Source organism: Triticum dicoccoides, chromosome 7B (genome assembly GCF_002162155.2).
Source record: "Triticum dicoccoides isolate Atlit2015 ecotype Zavitan chromosome 7B, WEW_v2.0, whole genome shotgun sequence".
In the NCBI taxonomy this organism is placed as follows: domain Eukaryota; kingdom Viridiplantae; phylum Streptophyta; class Magnoliopsida; order Poales; family Poaceae; genus Triticum; species Triticum dicoccoides.
The window spans coordinates 591,750,152-591,765,144 of record NC_041393.1 but is presented as its reverse complement, the minus strand read 5'-3'; positions in this window follow the sequence as shown (position 1 = coordinate 591,765,144).

The window sequence follows — 14,993 nt, the reverse complement described above, 5'->3', positions numbered from 1 at the left end:
GAAATACAAGGTCTTGATAACCCGACACAGGTAGTGAAGGTAAAATCTCTTTATAGATAGGATAAAGTTGAAGTCCCGTCTACTAAGTTTGCTAGCCAATGCTTAGATGAATTTGATGATTTTATGGATAAACAAGCAAATTTCAAAGATTATGTTAGTAGACAATTGAAAAATAATGCTTATATGATTGGACGCTTGAGTGATTATATGTCTAGTGTTAAGGGTGAACTTAAACTCACTAGTAAACATGTTTCTATGGTCACTACTCAAGCAGAACAAGTACTTAAGGCTGAGAATGAATTGCTTGATGAATTAAATAATAAACATGACTTTGTTGTTAGAGTGGCTACTAGAACTGGTAAAATGACTCAGCAACCTTTGTATCCTGAAGGCCACCCTAAGAGAACTGAATGAGATTCTCAGAAAAATAAGTTAGATTCTCCTAGTCCTTCTAAAAAGAAGAAAAAGAAAAATGATAGGACTTTGCATGCTTCTAGTGAACCTATTGTAGAAACACCTGAGTATCCTAATGATACTTCTATTTCTGATGCTGAAACACAATCTGGAGATGAGCATGAACCTAATGATAATGCTAATAATGATGTTCATGTAGATGCTCAACCCAGCAATAACAATGATATAGAAATTGAACCTGCTGTTGATCTTGATAACCCACAATCAAGAAATCAACGTTATGATAAGAGAGACTTTGTTGCTAGGAAACATGGTAGGGAAAGAGAACCATGGGTTCAGAAACCCATGCCTTTTCCTCCTAAACCATCCAAGAAAAAGGATGATGAGGACTTTGAGCGCTTTGCTGAAATAATTAGACCTATTTTCTTACGCATGCGCTTAACCGATATGCTTAAAACAAACCCTTATGCTAAATACATGAAAGATATTATTACAAATAAAAGAAAAATACCTGAAGCTGAAATCTCCACCATGCTTGCCAACTATACCTTTAAGGGTGGAATACCTAAGACACTTGGAGATTTTGGAGTACCCACTATACCATGCTCCCTCAAAAGAAATTATGTTAAAACTACCTTATGTGATCTAGCAGCCGGTGTCAGTGTTATGCCTCTTTCATTATACCGTAGACTTGAATTAAGTAAGTTGACACTTACTGAGATATCCTTGCAAATGGCTGATAAATCAACCGCTATACCTGTCGGTATTTGTGAGGACATGCCTGTTGTTGTTGTGAATGTTATTATCTTAATAGACTTTGTCATTCTTGATATTCCGTAGGACAACAGTATGTCGATTATCCTTGATAGACCCTTTCTAAATACTGTAGGTGTTGTTATTGATTGCAACAAAGGCAATGTCACCTTTCATGTTAATGGTAACGAGCATACAATACACTTTCCGAGGAAACAACCTCAAGTTCAAAGCATAAATTCTATTGGGAAAATTCCATCAATAATTTTTGGAGATTTTGAATTTCCTCTTCCTACTTCAAAGAAAAAGTATGATATTCTTATTATTGGGGATGTTCATATCCCCGTTAAGGTAACCTAGTGTCACTTTGAAATTTCTCCGGTTTCATGTGATTCGGAATGAGTTTGTTAACAAGACTGGATCAACCTTGTTAGTGGATTCCTTTTGATGAGCTTGAGATGGAGGAAGTTAGAAGGCACAACCTTCTGTACTCTCTCTTTACTTTCTGTTACTTAGAATAAATAAAGTAGAAATAGTATATTTTGTCTGTTTTCTGAATTATCCATTCAATAAAAAATATCCCGAAAATAAAAGTTCTCCAAATGCCATGCCAATTTAATATGATTTTTTCTGGAATATTTGAGAATATTTGGCACTGAGAACATAGCAGGGGGAGCAAGCACCTGGCCACGAGGGTCCAGGGCGCGCCCACCCCTACAGGGCGCGCCCCCTGCCTTGTGGGCCCATGGTGGCTCCCCTCCACTTATTCCTGCACCCACACACTCCATCTTCCTCCCAAAAAAATCACTACTAGCTCACGCATGAGTTCTAGCTCGTTTTGCTGCCATTTTCGATCTCCTTGCTCAAAGCTGCATTCACAAAACTGCTTTGGGGGATTGTTCTTTGATATGTGACTCCTCCAATGATCCAATTAATTTTTTCTCTAGTGCTTTATTCATTGCAAATTCTTGCTGCTTAGGTGGCCCTGTTCTTGAGCTTGCATGTTAAATTTATGAGGTCCCAAGTAATTCTAATGCATGATAGAGGCTCTAGGCACTTGTGGGAGTAGTTGCTACCAATTTTATTTAGTTTGTTTCACTTTTATTTTGAGTTACTAAATTTCAAATATTTCTAGAAAATGATAAAGAGATTCTTCTTGAGGGGCTCTTCTAGCCAAGGCTCTAAGGATAAACAAGCTAAGGAGAATCAAAAGCCGAAGTATAATCTTCCTCGTGTGGCAGAAGTACGGCCGTGTGAATGGCCTTGTGATGATTTCTTGATAGCAGCCGGGATATATGATGATTTCTATTCTTTGGTTGATAATGCGGGCCTCACCGACTTCCTCCACAACCAGCTTGAACAGTATCTCTTACTCACCAATACTTTTGTGCAAAATTTCTACTTTTGTGCAAAATTTCTACTTTTACCCTAAGAAGTCACCTCATTCAGTAGAGTTTAAATTATATGATATTGATAGGGAGATGTCACTCTATGAATTTTGCATGGTTTGCAAGATACCCTTTGGGGCAGCCTAGAGGAACCACAACATAAAGATGTGGAAGGATTTCTTGACACTATCACTATAGGGGAAATGAGGAAAGTTTCTGATGCACGAATAACTAGCATTCATTTTCCTGTCTTACGCTACTTTGCAATATTTGCTAGTCGATGCTTGATTGGTCGCGAAAACTGTGGAAACCTCAATATTCCTGATATTATCATTTTGTTCCATCCCTTATTATATGACAACACTTTTAATATGGGGGCTATTATTGCTAGAAGATTAAGCATGAACGGTACTAAGGGCCCCATATTTGGAGGTATCTATGCTTCACGCCTCGCTCAACACTTCGAGATACCTATTAGGCACTATGAGGATGAAGAAAAACTGTTGCCCCTTACTTTTCTAGATTACAAGAGCATGGTAGCACACGAGTTTATTGTTGCAAATGATGAGAATATGCTTAAATATAATTTGAGATATCATAAGGAACACAGTGAAACTATTATCCTGCCTGCACCCTCTTTGTTTGATTTATCTTCAGGCACGTTTCTCGTCTTACCGGAGGCCACTCGTGCTTACCAAGGCTAGACATCATCCCAGAGCCTGAGCCGGAACCACAACTTTACCATTATCGACCATCCTTTTATTAGTGGAATCCGGAGGAGTTTGCCAGCCAGTGGTACCCAAATGAGGCACCTCAATACACTGGAGGGAGCAGCTCTGGCCCATGGCCATAGACCAACTTAGGCCAAAAGCCTAAGCTTGGGGGAGAACGTATTCCTGACCGACATTACATTCATGTTCACACACTCATTCTAGTGTCGGTGCTCATACTCTTTCATTGTACTATCCATGCTAGTTTAATTTATTTTTCTGCTTTCTTCTTGTGTGTTAGATAAACCTTAAGAAAAACCAACAAAAATAGTTAGTTTAATTTCCATGCCTGTAATAGTAATAATTAAAAGAATAACTCAAAAAGATTTCTCATTCTTCTTTTTGCTTTTTGGGAGCTTTCCCGTGTAAATAGTTTTATTTCTTTTCTTTTCCTTTGGGGGTCGAGAGAAGAAGACTATAATGAAAATGTCTAAGTGGCTCTCATATGCATAATTGATTTACTTTAACCAAGAGCCCATATTACTTTGTCTTCTCTCTTGAAATGAATGCTTGCAGATTCCAGCTTAGTCCAATGCACGTGCCTATTATTATTATCCACACCGTTCGATCGTGCAAGTGAAAGGCAATGATGATGATATATGATGAAATGATTGTGATAAGAGGAGCTGGTATGAACTCAACCTCTCTTGTTTTTGTAAATATGATTAGCTAGTCATTCCTCATTCAGCCTATTATGAATAAACATGTTTGCAATGACAATTAGAGATTATGGTTGCTTATGCCATGCTTAATTAGCTATGAGTTTATAATGGTTTACCTTGTGTGCCAACATGCTATTAAAATGGTTGTGATGTGGTATAATAGGGTGGTATCCTCCTTTGAATGAATTGAGTTACTCGACTTGGCACATGTTCACGCATGTAGTTGAAAATGAATCAACATAGCCTTCACAATATTTATGTTCATGGTGGATTATATCCTACTCATGCTTGCACTCAGTGTTTATTAATTTTAATGCATGTTCATGACTGTGTCGCTCTCTCAGTTGGTCGCTTCCCAGTCTTTTTCTAGCCTTCACCTGTACTAAGCGGGAATACTGCTTGTGCATCCAAACTCCATAAACCCCAAATTTATTCCATATGAGTCCACCATACCTTCCTATATGCGGTATCTACCTGCCGTTCCAAGTAAATTTGTATGTGCCAAACTCCAAACCTTCAAATGAAATTCTGTTTTGTATGCTCGAATAGCTCATGTATCAACTAGGGCTGTCTGTATCTTCCATTCTAGGCGGGTTATTCTCAAGAGGAGTGGACTCCGCTCCTCATTCACGAGAAAATGGCTGGTCATCGGGATGCCCAGTCCCATGCTCAAATCAAATCAAAATAATTAAACAAAACTCCCCCAGGATTGTTGTTAGTTGGGGGCACCCGTTGTTTCGGGCAAGCCATGGATTGATGCTTGTTTGGGAACCACCTATAATGTGTGTAGCATGGAAGATATTGAGATCTCATAGTTGTTATGTTGACAGTGAAAGTATACCGCTCAAAATGCTATTATCTGTGTTTTAAAAATCGAGCTCTGGCACCTCTACAAATCCCTGCTTCCCTCTGCGAAGGGCCTATCTATTTACTTTTATGTTGAGTCATCACCCTCTTATTAAAAAGCACCCGCTGAAGAGCACCTCTATCATTTGGATGTATTACTATTAGTTTATATTGGGTATGACTATGACTGGATCTCTTTTACCATGAATTACAATGTTTAGTCAGTCCTTGATCTTTAAAGGTGCTCTGCATTTATGTTTTGCGGTCTCCGAAAGGGCTAGCGAGATACCATCTTGTTATATCATATTATGATTGTTTTGAGAGAGTGTTGTCATTCGAGTTTTATTATTATTGCTCGCTAGTTGATTATGCCATTGATATGAGTAAACATGAGACCTAAGTGTTATTGTGAATGTGGTTATTTATAATCTTTACTGAAAACATGAATGCTAGCTTTACATATTTACAACAACAAGAGCAAACCGAGTTTGTAAAAGTTTTTCTTATCACTTTTAGTTTATCATCTGAATTGCTTGAGGACAAGCAAAGGTTTAGGCTTGGGGGAGTTGATATGTCTCTGTCATATCTACTTTTCCAAACACTTTTGCCCTTGTTTTGGACTCTAACTTGCATGATTTGAATGGAACTAACCCAGACTGACGCTGTTTTTAGCAGAACTGTCATGGTGTTAGTTTTGTGCAAAAATAAAAATTCTCGGAATGACCTACAAATCCACGGAGGCACTTTTCAGAATTAATAAAAAATAGTGGCGAAAGAATTAACGTCAGGGGCCCACACCCTGGCCACGAGGGTGGGGGGCGCGCCCCCTCCCCTAGGGCGCCCCGCCTACCTTGTGGGCCCCCTGGACGTCCACCGACCTCAACTCCAACTCCATATATTTGCTTTTGCGGGGGAAAAAATAAGTGAAGAAGGGTTCATTGTGTTTTACGATACAGAGCCGTCGCCATCGTCATCATCAACCATCCTCCATCACCAATTTCGTGATGCTCACCGCCGTGAGTGAGTAATTCCATCATAGGCTTGCTAGACGGTGATGGGTTGGATGAGATTTACCATGTAATTAAATTAGTTTTGTTAGGGTTTGATCCCTAGTATCCAATATGTTCTGAGATTGATGTTGCTATGACTTTGCTATGCTTAATGCTTGTCACTAGGGCCCGAGTGCCATGATTTCAGATCTGAACCTATTATGTTTTCATGAATATATGTGAGTTCTTGATCCTATCTTGAAAGTCTATAGTCACCTATTATGTGTTATGATCCGTTAACCCCGAAGTGACAATGATCGGGATACTTACCGGTTATGATCGTAGTTTGAGGAATTCATGTATTCACTAAGTGCTAATGCTTTGGTCCGGTACTCTATGAAAAGGAGGCCTTAATATCCCTTAGTTCCCATTAAGACCCCGCTACCATGGGAGGGTAGGACAAAAGATGTCATGCAAGTTCTTTTCCATAAGCACGTATGACTATATTTGGAATATATGCCTACATTACATTGATGAACTGGAGCTAGTTCTGTGTCTCCCTATGTTATAACTATTACATGAAGGATCGCATCTGACATAATTATTCGTCACTGATCCAATGCCTATGAGCTTTTCACATATTGTGATTTGCTTAGTTACTTTACCATTGCCACTGTTACAATTACTACAAAACAGCTACTGTTACTTTTGTTATTGTTACCGTTACTTCCAAACTACTTTGCCACTAAATACTTTGCTGCAGATACTAAGTTATCCAGGTGTGGTTGAATTGACAACTCAACTACTAATACTTGAGAATATTCTTTGGCTCCCCTTGTGTCGAATCAATAAATTTGGGTTGAATACTCTACCCTCGAAAACTATTGTGATCCCCTATACTTGCGGGTTATCAAGTACATGTCGTGTAAACGGCGATAATTGGTGGAACCGTGTATGACGAAGTACACCCCTGCAGGGTTAACATCATCTCTTCGAATAGACGCATCTGTGGTAAAGGACTACTTGGTTGCCTATACACTTCATAGACAAGTAAATGGAAACTACTAAAAGCCTCAAGATAGGTGTGAGTGCCGAGGATGGCCCTTCCCTAGGATGACGGAGGTGGCTCCCCGATAGTGTATTGATGTGGTGTGTAGTGGCTTCAAGTGCGCAAAACAATTACAAGTTGGTGTCTCATAAGATAGCTTAGCCAAGAGTCAAAGCTAGCTTGCTGCAATAACCCCACCATCCCTTCTTGATAATGTGCATGTATGTAGAATCTGATGTAAGTCTTGCTGAGTACCTTTGTACTCATGTTTGCTTAATTTATGTTTTACAGAAGATGCTGCAACCCCTTCTGATGGGTTCTTCGTAGACCTTGATGTCGACGAGTAGTTGAGGCCCAGGTGGTGATCCTGAGCACACGATGGACCGTGTAGGGTAGCCACGCTTCCTCAAGCCTCTTTTATTTTCTAGATGTCTGTACTCAGACATGCTACTTCCGCTGTTGGCTTATATGTTTGTATGACTTGAATGTTGGGTCGTGTGACCCGTATCTGTGTGAATTTTATGTATGCTCTCTGGAGTTTAAATAAAGTACTTGATGTTGTAGAGTCATGTTGTGATGCCATGTTGTATTTGCACATATCGAGCATATTGTGTGTATGATTGAAATGCTTGGTATGTGTGGGATCTGACTATCTAGTTGTTTATCCTTGGTAGCATTTCTTACCAGGAAATGTCTCCTAGTGCTTCCACTGAGCCTTGGTAGCTTGCTACTTCTCCGGAACACTTAGGCTGGCCGGCATGTGTCCTTCTTCATTCCTGTGTCCGTCCCTTAGGGGAAATGTCATGCGTTGTCTACCGGAGTCCTGTTAGCCTGCTACAGCCCAGTATACCGGAGTCCTGCTAGCCAAGTTGCTACAACGTGGATTCACACGCTGATGACCGACACATTCATTGCTGGGTCATGTATGCATTTCGCTGTAAGTTAGTGCCACTTTGGGTTCACGACTAGCCATGTCAGCCCGGGCTCCTTGTCATATGGATGCTAGCGACACTATCATATATGTGTGCCAAAAGGCGCAAACGGTCCTGGGCCTGGTAAGGAGACACCCGTGGGAATACCATGCGTGAGGTCGCAAAGTGATATGAGGTGTTACATGCTAGATCGGTGTGGCATTGAGTCGGGGTCCAGACAGCGTTGGCATCAGAGCAGGACTGCCTGTAGGTCCTCCAAACCAAATTGGTCGATGTTGAGTCTAGAAATGCTTTAGTTATATGTAGGGGAATTGATTGTGGGATGGAATGTAAGGCTCTTTTACTCCTTTACCTCATGGCATTCTGATCTGAGTCAGTCCATTCTTTCCACCGGGGGTTAAGGACTAGGATCTCTTCTCTCTATCAGGTTCACGTGTTACTAATCCGTAGTAACTTATAGGATTGATGGTTACAAGCCCCAGTTCAGTTCTACTAATCCATTATATTGCCAGTTGGACCCAGAACCTTGATATGATGTTGTTGAGTTTCTATGCAATCCTTTGCAAGGTGTCTCACAATCCTTTTTGAGCATTTACAATCGTTATGTTGTCCAATTCCTGCTAGAAATTCTAATGCCTTTGCATTATTTGGTGTTTTAGATGTCGTCTCACACTGTTCACCAGGTGGTTCGACTGACCAGCGGCATTGTCGTGCCCGGGCATACGGCCATGTTAGTATGAGTGATGACTCAGACCGACTACAGATGGTATCCTGAATATACCGTCGAGGAGCAGTTTCGTGATTTCAATCAGAGTCAGTTTATCTGCACTGTGAGGATCTTTCCATCTTATCCTGGTTCTACCAAGCCTCTACACTGGTCTTATGGGCTTGGTATCACCATGGAGATGTCTGTGCAGGACGCTGCCTAGTCCATGATCTCCATCATTCGAGCCGGGTATGCATTACTAAATGATTCTGAGTTCCACTATCTGCCGGCGGCACACACTGGCCAAGAGGGCTATTACACTGGACTTTATGCCGATGCTTCTCACGAGGAGCCACTTCTTCACACTCCTACTGAGATGTTGGAGGAGAAAGACTGCGAGAACCGTGCCTTACGCAAGGAGTTGTACAACACCCGCTAGGACCACTGGGCTACCCTAACACGGCTCCCACCAGCCGTGCAGACCGGTTACCTAGATATGCGTGACTTGTACCCTGTCCGCACACGTCTTCCGTCTTGCATGGATTATGCAGATGTTGGAGGTATCACGCCTCCGCATGGGCGCCGTCTTCCACCCTTCGTGGGGCCGAGGCCTCATCCGAGTCCATATGGTCCACAGTCCCGATGTGATCATGAGTTCCCGGATCCACACGTTCCGCTTCCAGGCTATGCGGGAGATCTCTATGAGGACTACTACGGAGCTGGAGATGACTGAGCTGGATCTCGACACTAGTAGTTTGTAGCAGTTGTATTTCCACAGTCCTGCGCATCTTGTAGAATACGACGTAGTGTGTACTAGATTCCAGAGGTGTAGAAAAATAATATATAGGAGCTTGGGATGCCTCTGATGAGATGTAATCTTTCCTTTCACCGCAGTTGTACTCAATTTGGTCTTGTACTAAACAATGTATGGTGTGTATGACGTTGGAATAAATGTGGCAGTTTCTGTATTTCCACGTCATACGGATGAACATCTTGCATTCCGAGTTATCCATTACATTATGCACTTCTATGTCAGAATTTTGTCATCCTTGTCTAAACCGCTGTTTTGTTTTACTAGGATGGTCAACAACCCTACTGCCCCGGAGCAGGCGGAAGGCAGTGGGGATAGAGATGCAAATCTGGCTCATCCTCCTTCTTTGGATGAGGTCATGCTGGAGGCTGAGAGGAACAAACGTGAGACCAACCGTTTGCTGGAACGCATTGAGAAGAACACAACACTACGCCAGAGGAACGACTTGGTGTCTCTCAGCGACTTCATCAAGTTGCACCCACCCACCTTCCATCATCCCGTCGAGCCCCTCGACGTTGATGATTGGCTACACAACATTACCCATAAGCTACGGTCTGCACACGTATAGCCGAAGCTGACAAGGTCATCTTCGCTGCCTATCGTCTTGAAGGCCCCTCTAGTCTCTGGTGGAAGAACTATGAGGCTATCCGCCCAGTTGGACAGATTACCACTTGGGAAGAGTTCAGTGAGGCTTTCCGTGAGCACCACATTCTGGAAGGTCTTATGGATCGCAAGCGGCAGGAGTTCTGCAGTTTCACCCAGGGTAGACTCACTGTGGATGCATACATCAGAGAGTTTGGAAACCTAGCACATTATGCAACTGAGGAAGTTTCCACCGATGCCAAGAAGCGGGCAAGGTTCTGCAAGGGACTTAGCCCCGAGCTTTGCCGTGATCTCCGACTACACGAGTGCACTTCCTTCCAAAAGTTAGTGAACAAGGCCGTCAGTGCTGAGACAGGTCAGACTGATTTCGAAGCTACATGCAAGCATGGCTGTGACACTGGTTCCTCATCTGGTTCTGGCTCTCAGAAGCGTCGGGTGTGGGTGCCTAAAACCGCTCTGCCACCGAGGTTCACATCGAGGCCATCCTATCAGGCGCCTCGTCCAACCCAGCAGTTTGCACCGCCCAAGTCTTATGGTGGATCAACCAACAATGCTCCCCCACGCACTAGCACAGTGACATGTTTCAAGTGTGGAGAACCAGGTCACTACATGTGAGAGTGTCCCCAAGTCAACCCCAACCCCAACCAGACCGGAAAGGTTGTTGGCCATGGCAAGCCAACAGGGAAGGTATACTACGCCAAGCCAGCCACTGCTGCACGTGGCCATGTGAACTGTGTCTCAGCTGAAGAGGCTCAGGATGATCCCAACGTTGTTCTTGGTACGCTCCTTGTTAACTGCCATCCGACATCTGTTCTTTTTGATACTGGAGCATCTCATTCATTTATATCCGAGAGTTATGCTCATCTGCATAACACCACATTCTGTGACATGCCCTCTACCATGGAAATTTCTACCCCTGGTTCCAGATGGCAAACTTCTAAAGTGAGCCATGGGAGTGAAATTCATGTCGATAGACTTGTTTTCCTTGCTTCTTTGATAGCTCTCAAATCCTCGGACATGAATATCATCTTGGGTATGGACTGGATGTCAGCCCATCATGCTAAGATTGATTGCTTCTCTAGGACTGTTCAACTTAGACACCCATCGGGCAAGGTAGTCAATGTCTTGACCCGAGTAGCTAAGAGACAGCTCTACTCTCTTAATGCAAGTCCTTTGCCAGACCTCGAAGACATTCCGGTAGTCCGTGACTTTCCGGATGTCTTTCCAGAAGAACTGCCAGGTGTTCCACCTAACAGAGATGTCGAGTTCATGATAGATCTTATCCCAGGAACCATCCCAATCTCTAGGAGACCCTATCAGATGGCACCACTAGAACTAGCCGAGCTTAAGAAATAACTCGATGAGTCCTTGAGAAAGGGTTTCATCCATCCTAGTTCTTCTCCATGGCCTTGTCCCATCCTCTTCTTCAAGAAGAAGGATGGTATGGATCGGATGGTTGTAGATTATCAACCCGTCAATTTGGTCACAATAAAGAATAGTTATCCGCTCCCCAGGATCAAAGATCTATATGATCAGCTTGTTGGATCCTCAGTCTTCTCAAAGATGGATTTGAGGTTGGGATACCATCAAATCAAAATCAAGAACGGAGACATTCCCAAAACGGCCTTCGTTACTCGTTATGGCCAAGAGTACACCGTTATGTCCTTCGGTCTAACCAATGCCCGAGCCACTTTCTCTCGGTTAATGAACTCGATCTTCATGGAGTATTTGGATAAATTCGTCGTGGTATACCTCGATGATATACTCATCTAATCCAAGAATGAGGAAGAACATGCCGAGCATCTAATGCTAGTGTTGATGAAACTTCGAGAGCATCGCCTTTACGCCAAATTCTCTAAGTGTGAATTTTGGTTGCCAGAAGTGACCTATCTAGGCCATGTAATCTCTGGTAAGGGTATTGCTGTCAATCCCGAGCGTTCAATACGTTCTTAACGGACTCCACCTGAATCGGTCAAGCAAGTTAGGAGTTTCCTTGGCTTAGCGAACTATTGTCGCCGCTTTGTCGAGAACTTCTCCAAAGTTGCTAAACCTCTAACTGAACTCCTCAAGAAAGATAAAAAGTTTGAGTGGACCCCACAATGTGAGCAAAACTTTCAGGAACTGAAAAGACGCCTGATGTCTGCTGCCGTACTAGTACCACCAGACTTCTCCAAGGACTTTGTTATCTACTGCAATGCCTCGTGACAAGGACTAGGTTGCATACTCATGCAGGATCGTCATGTAATTGCCTATGCTCCACGACAATTTCATAAACATGAGGAAAACTATCCTACACATGATCTAGAGCTTGGAGCTGTAGTCCATGCACTCAAGACCTGGCGACATTACCTCCTCAGTAATCATTGCGAAATCTTCACCGATCACCAAAGTCTAAAATATATATTCACCCAACCGGATTTGAATCTCAAGCAAAGACGTTGGGTCGAGTTGATCACAGATTTCGACTTAGGAATAACTTACACCCCAGGAAAAGCCAATGTCCTGGCTGATGCACTAAGTCGTAAATCTTATTGTAACAATTTAATGTTACAAAAAAGTCAGCCACTTCTCCATGAGGAATTTTGAAAGCTTAATCTTCACATTGTTCCTCAAGGATTCCTTTCCACCTTGGTGGCGAAACCTACCCTTACGGATCATATCATAACTGCTCAGCGGTATGACAAGGGGATATCTCGGATCAAGGAGAACATTGCTAGCGGAGCTGCTACATGTTTCTCTGTGAATGATCAAGGTGTCATGTCCTTCAAAAACCGTTTAGTGGTTCCCAAGAAGCGGAAACTATGGCGATTGATCCTTAAGGAATCCCATGACCCTCCTCTCACCATTCATCCCGGTAGTACTGAGATGTATCAGGACCTACGCCAAAGGTTCTGGTGGACTAGGATGAAGAGAGAAATTGCTCAATTTCTTGCTAATTGCAACGTCTGTCGTCGTGTTAAAGCAGAGCATCAACAGCCTGCTGGCACCCTTCAACCCTTAGCTATTCCTGAATGGAAAAGGAATAAAATTCGTATGGATTTCATTACCGGTTTTCCCATGACCAAGAAAGGGAATAACGCTATCTTCATCGTTATCGATCATCTTTCCAAAGTAGCACATTTCTTGCCTGTTCGCGAGAGTATAACAGCTAGCCAGCTAGCAGATTTGTATATCTCCCGAATAGTGTCTCTCCATGGTGTTCCATTGGAAATTAACTCGGATCGTGGGAGTCTCTTCACCTCTCGATTTTGGGAAAGTTTCCAAAATGCTATGGGAACTCGTATCTCTTTTAGCACCGCCTTTCACCCTCAATCAAGTGGTCAAGTAGAACGCGTCAATCAAATTCTAGAAGACATGCTTCGAGCTTCTGTTATCTGATTCGGAATGGATTGGGAGAAATGCCTTCCATTTGCAGAATTTGCTTATAACAATAGTTATGAATCTAGCTTGGGCAAAGCTCCTTTTGAAGTTCTCTATGGGCGAAGGTGTCAAACGCCTCTTAACTGGTCAGAAACTAGGGAAAGACAATTCTTTGGCCCGGATATGATCCATGAAGCGGAAGAGCAACTTCGCATTGTTCATGAAAAATTGAAAATAGCCCAATCTTGTCAAAAGAGCCAATGTGATTGTAAGCATAAGCTTATGAATTTTGAAGTTGACGAGAAGGCTTACCTTCGGGTTACTCCTCTGAAGGGAACCCATCGCTTAGGTATCAAAGGCAAATTGGCTCCTTGCTACATTGGACACTTTCACATTCTTGCCAAACAAGGAGAAGTTGCCTACCAATTGGAACTACCTCCGCACCTCTCCAGAGTCCATGATGTCTTCCACGTTTCTCAACTCAGGCGTTGCTTCTCGGATCCTATCCATGGAGTGGACCATGAAACGCTTGATCTCCAAGATAATCTCACATATCAAGAATACCCCGTTTGTATCCTTGATCAAGCTGAGCGTACCACTCGACGCCATAACATCAAGTTTATCAAAGTTCAATGGTCACACCATTCCGAGAAACAATCCACTTGGGAAAGGGAGGATCGTCTTCGACTCGAGTACCCCGCCTTCTTTCCGGAGGATTCTAAATCTCGGGACGAGATTTTTTTGAGTGGGGGTGAGTTGTCACACCCTAGCTAGTTCATGCATTAGAGTGCTTGCCTCATGTTTATCTTCATCAGAAACTTGGAAATGGGGATGACAGAACCCCCAGCACCCCCTGAAACCAACTAGGGTTTACTAAAATTATTTTCAATGAACCGGAAATGGCCTTCTAAAATGTCCATCATCTTTGCCTTGGTCTTAAACCTTTGACAAAAATGGTGCACAAATTTCTAGGACATCCTAAGGTCACTGGATTAAATCATTAGTTATTTGAATTTGGGCATTTAAATATTGTAAAATATTTCAAATGTCCAAATAATCCCAAACTAAAATGTTCCATGTTGGATATATTCTAAACAGTGGGCATGTGCAGTTTGGTGATTTTTGATAATGTTTAGCTATTTTTAGAAATGCCACAAACTTGCAGAAATAAAAGAAAACAGAAAATAAAAGGAACAGGACTTACCTGGTCGTTTCCACCACTCGGCCCACCTGGCGGCCCAGCATTGTGATGGCCCATGCTAGCTAGCTGTTTCGTCCCCGCCAGGCAGGCAGGGAGGTGACGCCGACGAGCGTGAGCTCGCCACACCGCCACCTGCTTGCCGCTTCACCCCTGGACGTGCTGGTCGACCTCCACGTCGCACCCTCGACCACCTGGACAACCCTATTCTCCCCCAATGCCTCTCCTTCCCTCCCCTCCGCCATGGTCGACGCAGCCGCAACCGCCTCGCCGTCATAGACGCGGCCACCGCTGTCTTTGATCTGCCTCACCGTGTCCAGCAGCTCCGCTGTCCTCCACTCCATCGAGCAGGCCGAACCCCGAGCGCTCGCTTGCCCCAACGCCACTGCACCGACCTCACCCGACTCCGCCATCGCTGGAGATCCCCTTCGCTATCACCGCAGCTTTAGCTCGTCCCCGACCGTGCCGCCGAGCTCATCGTGATCGTCGTGAGCTTCTTCTTCTCCCCATCGT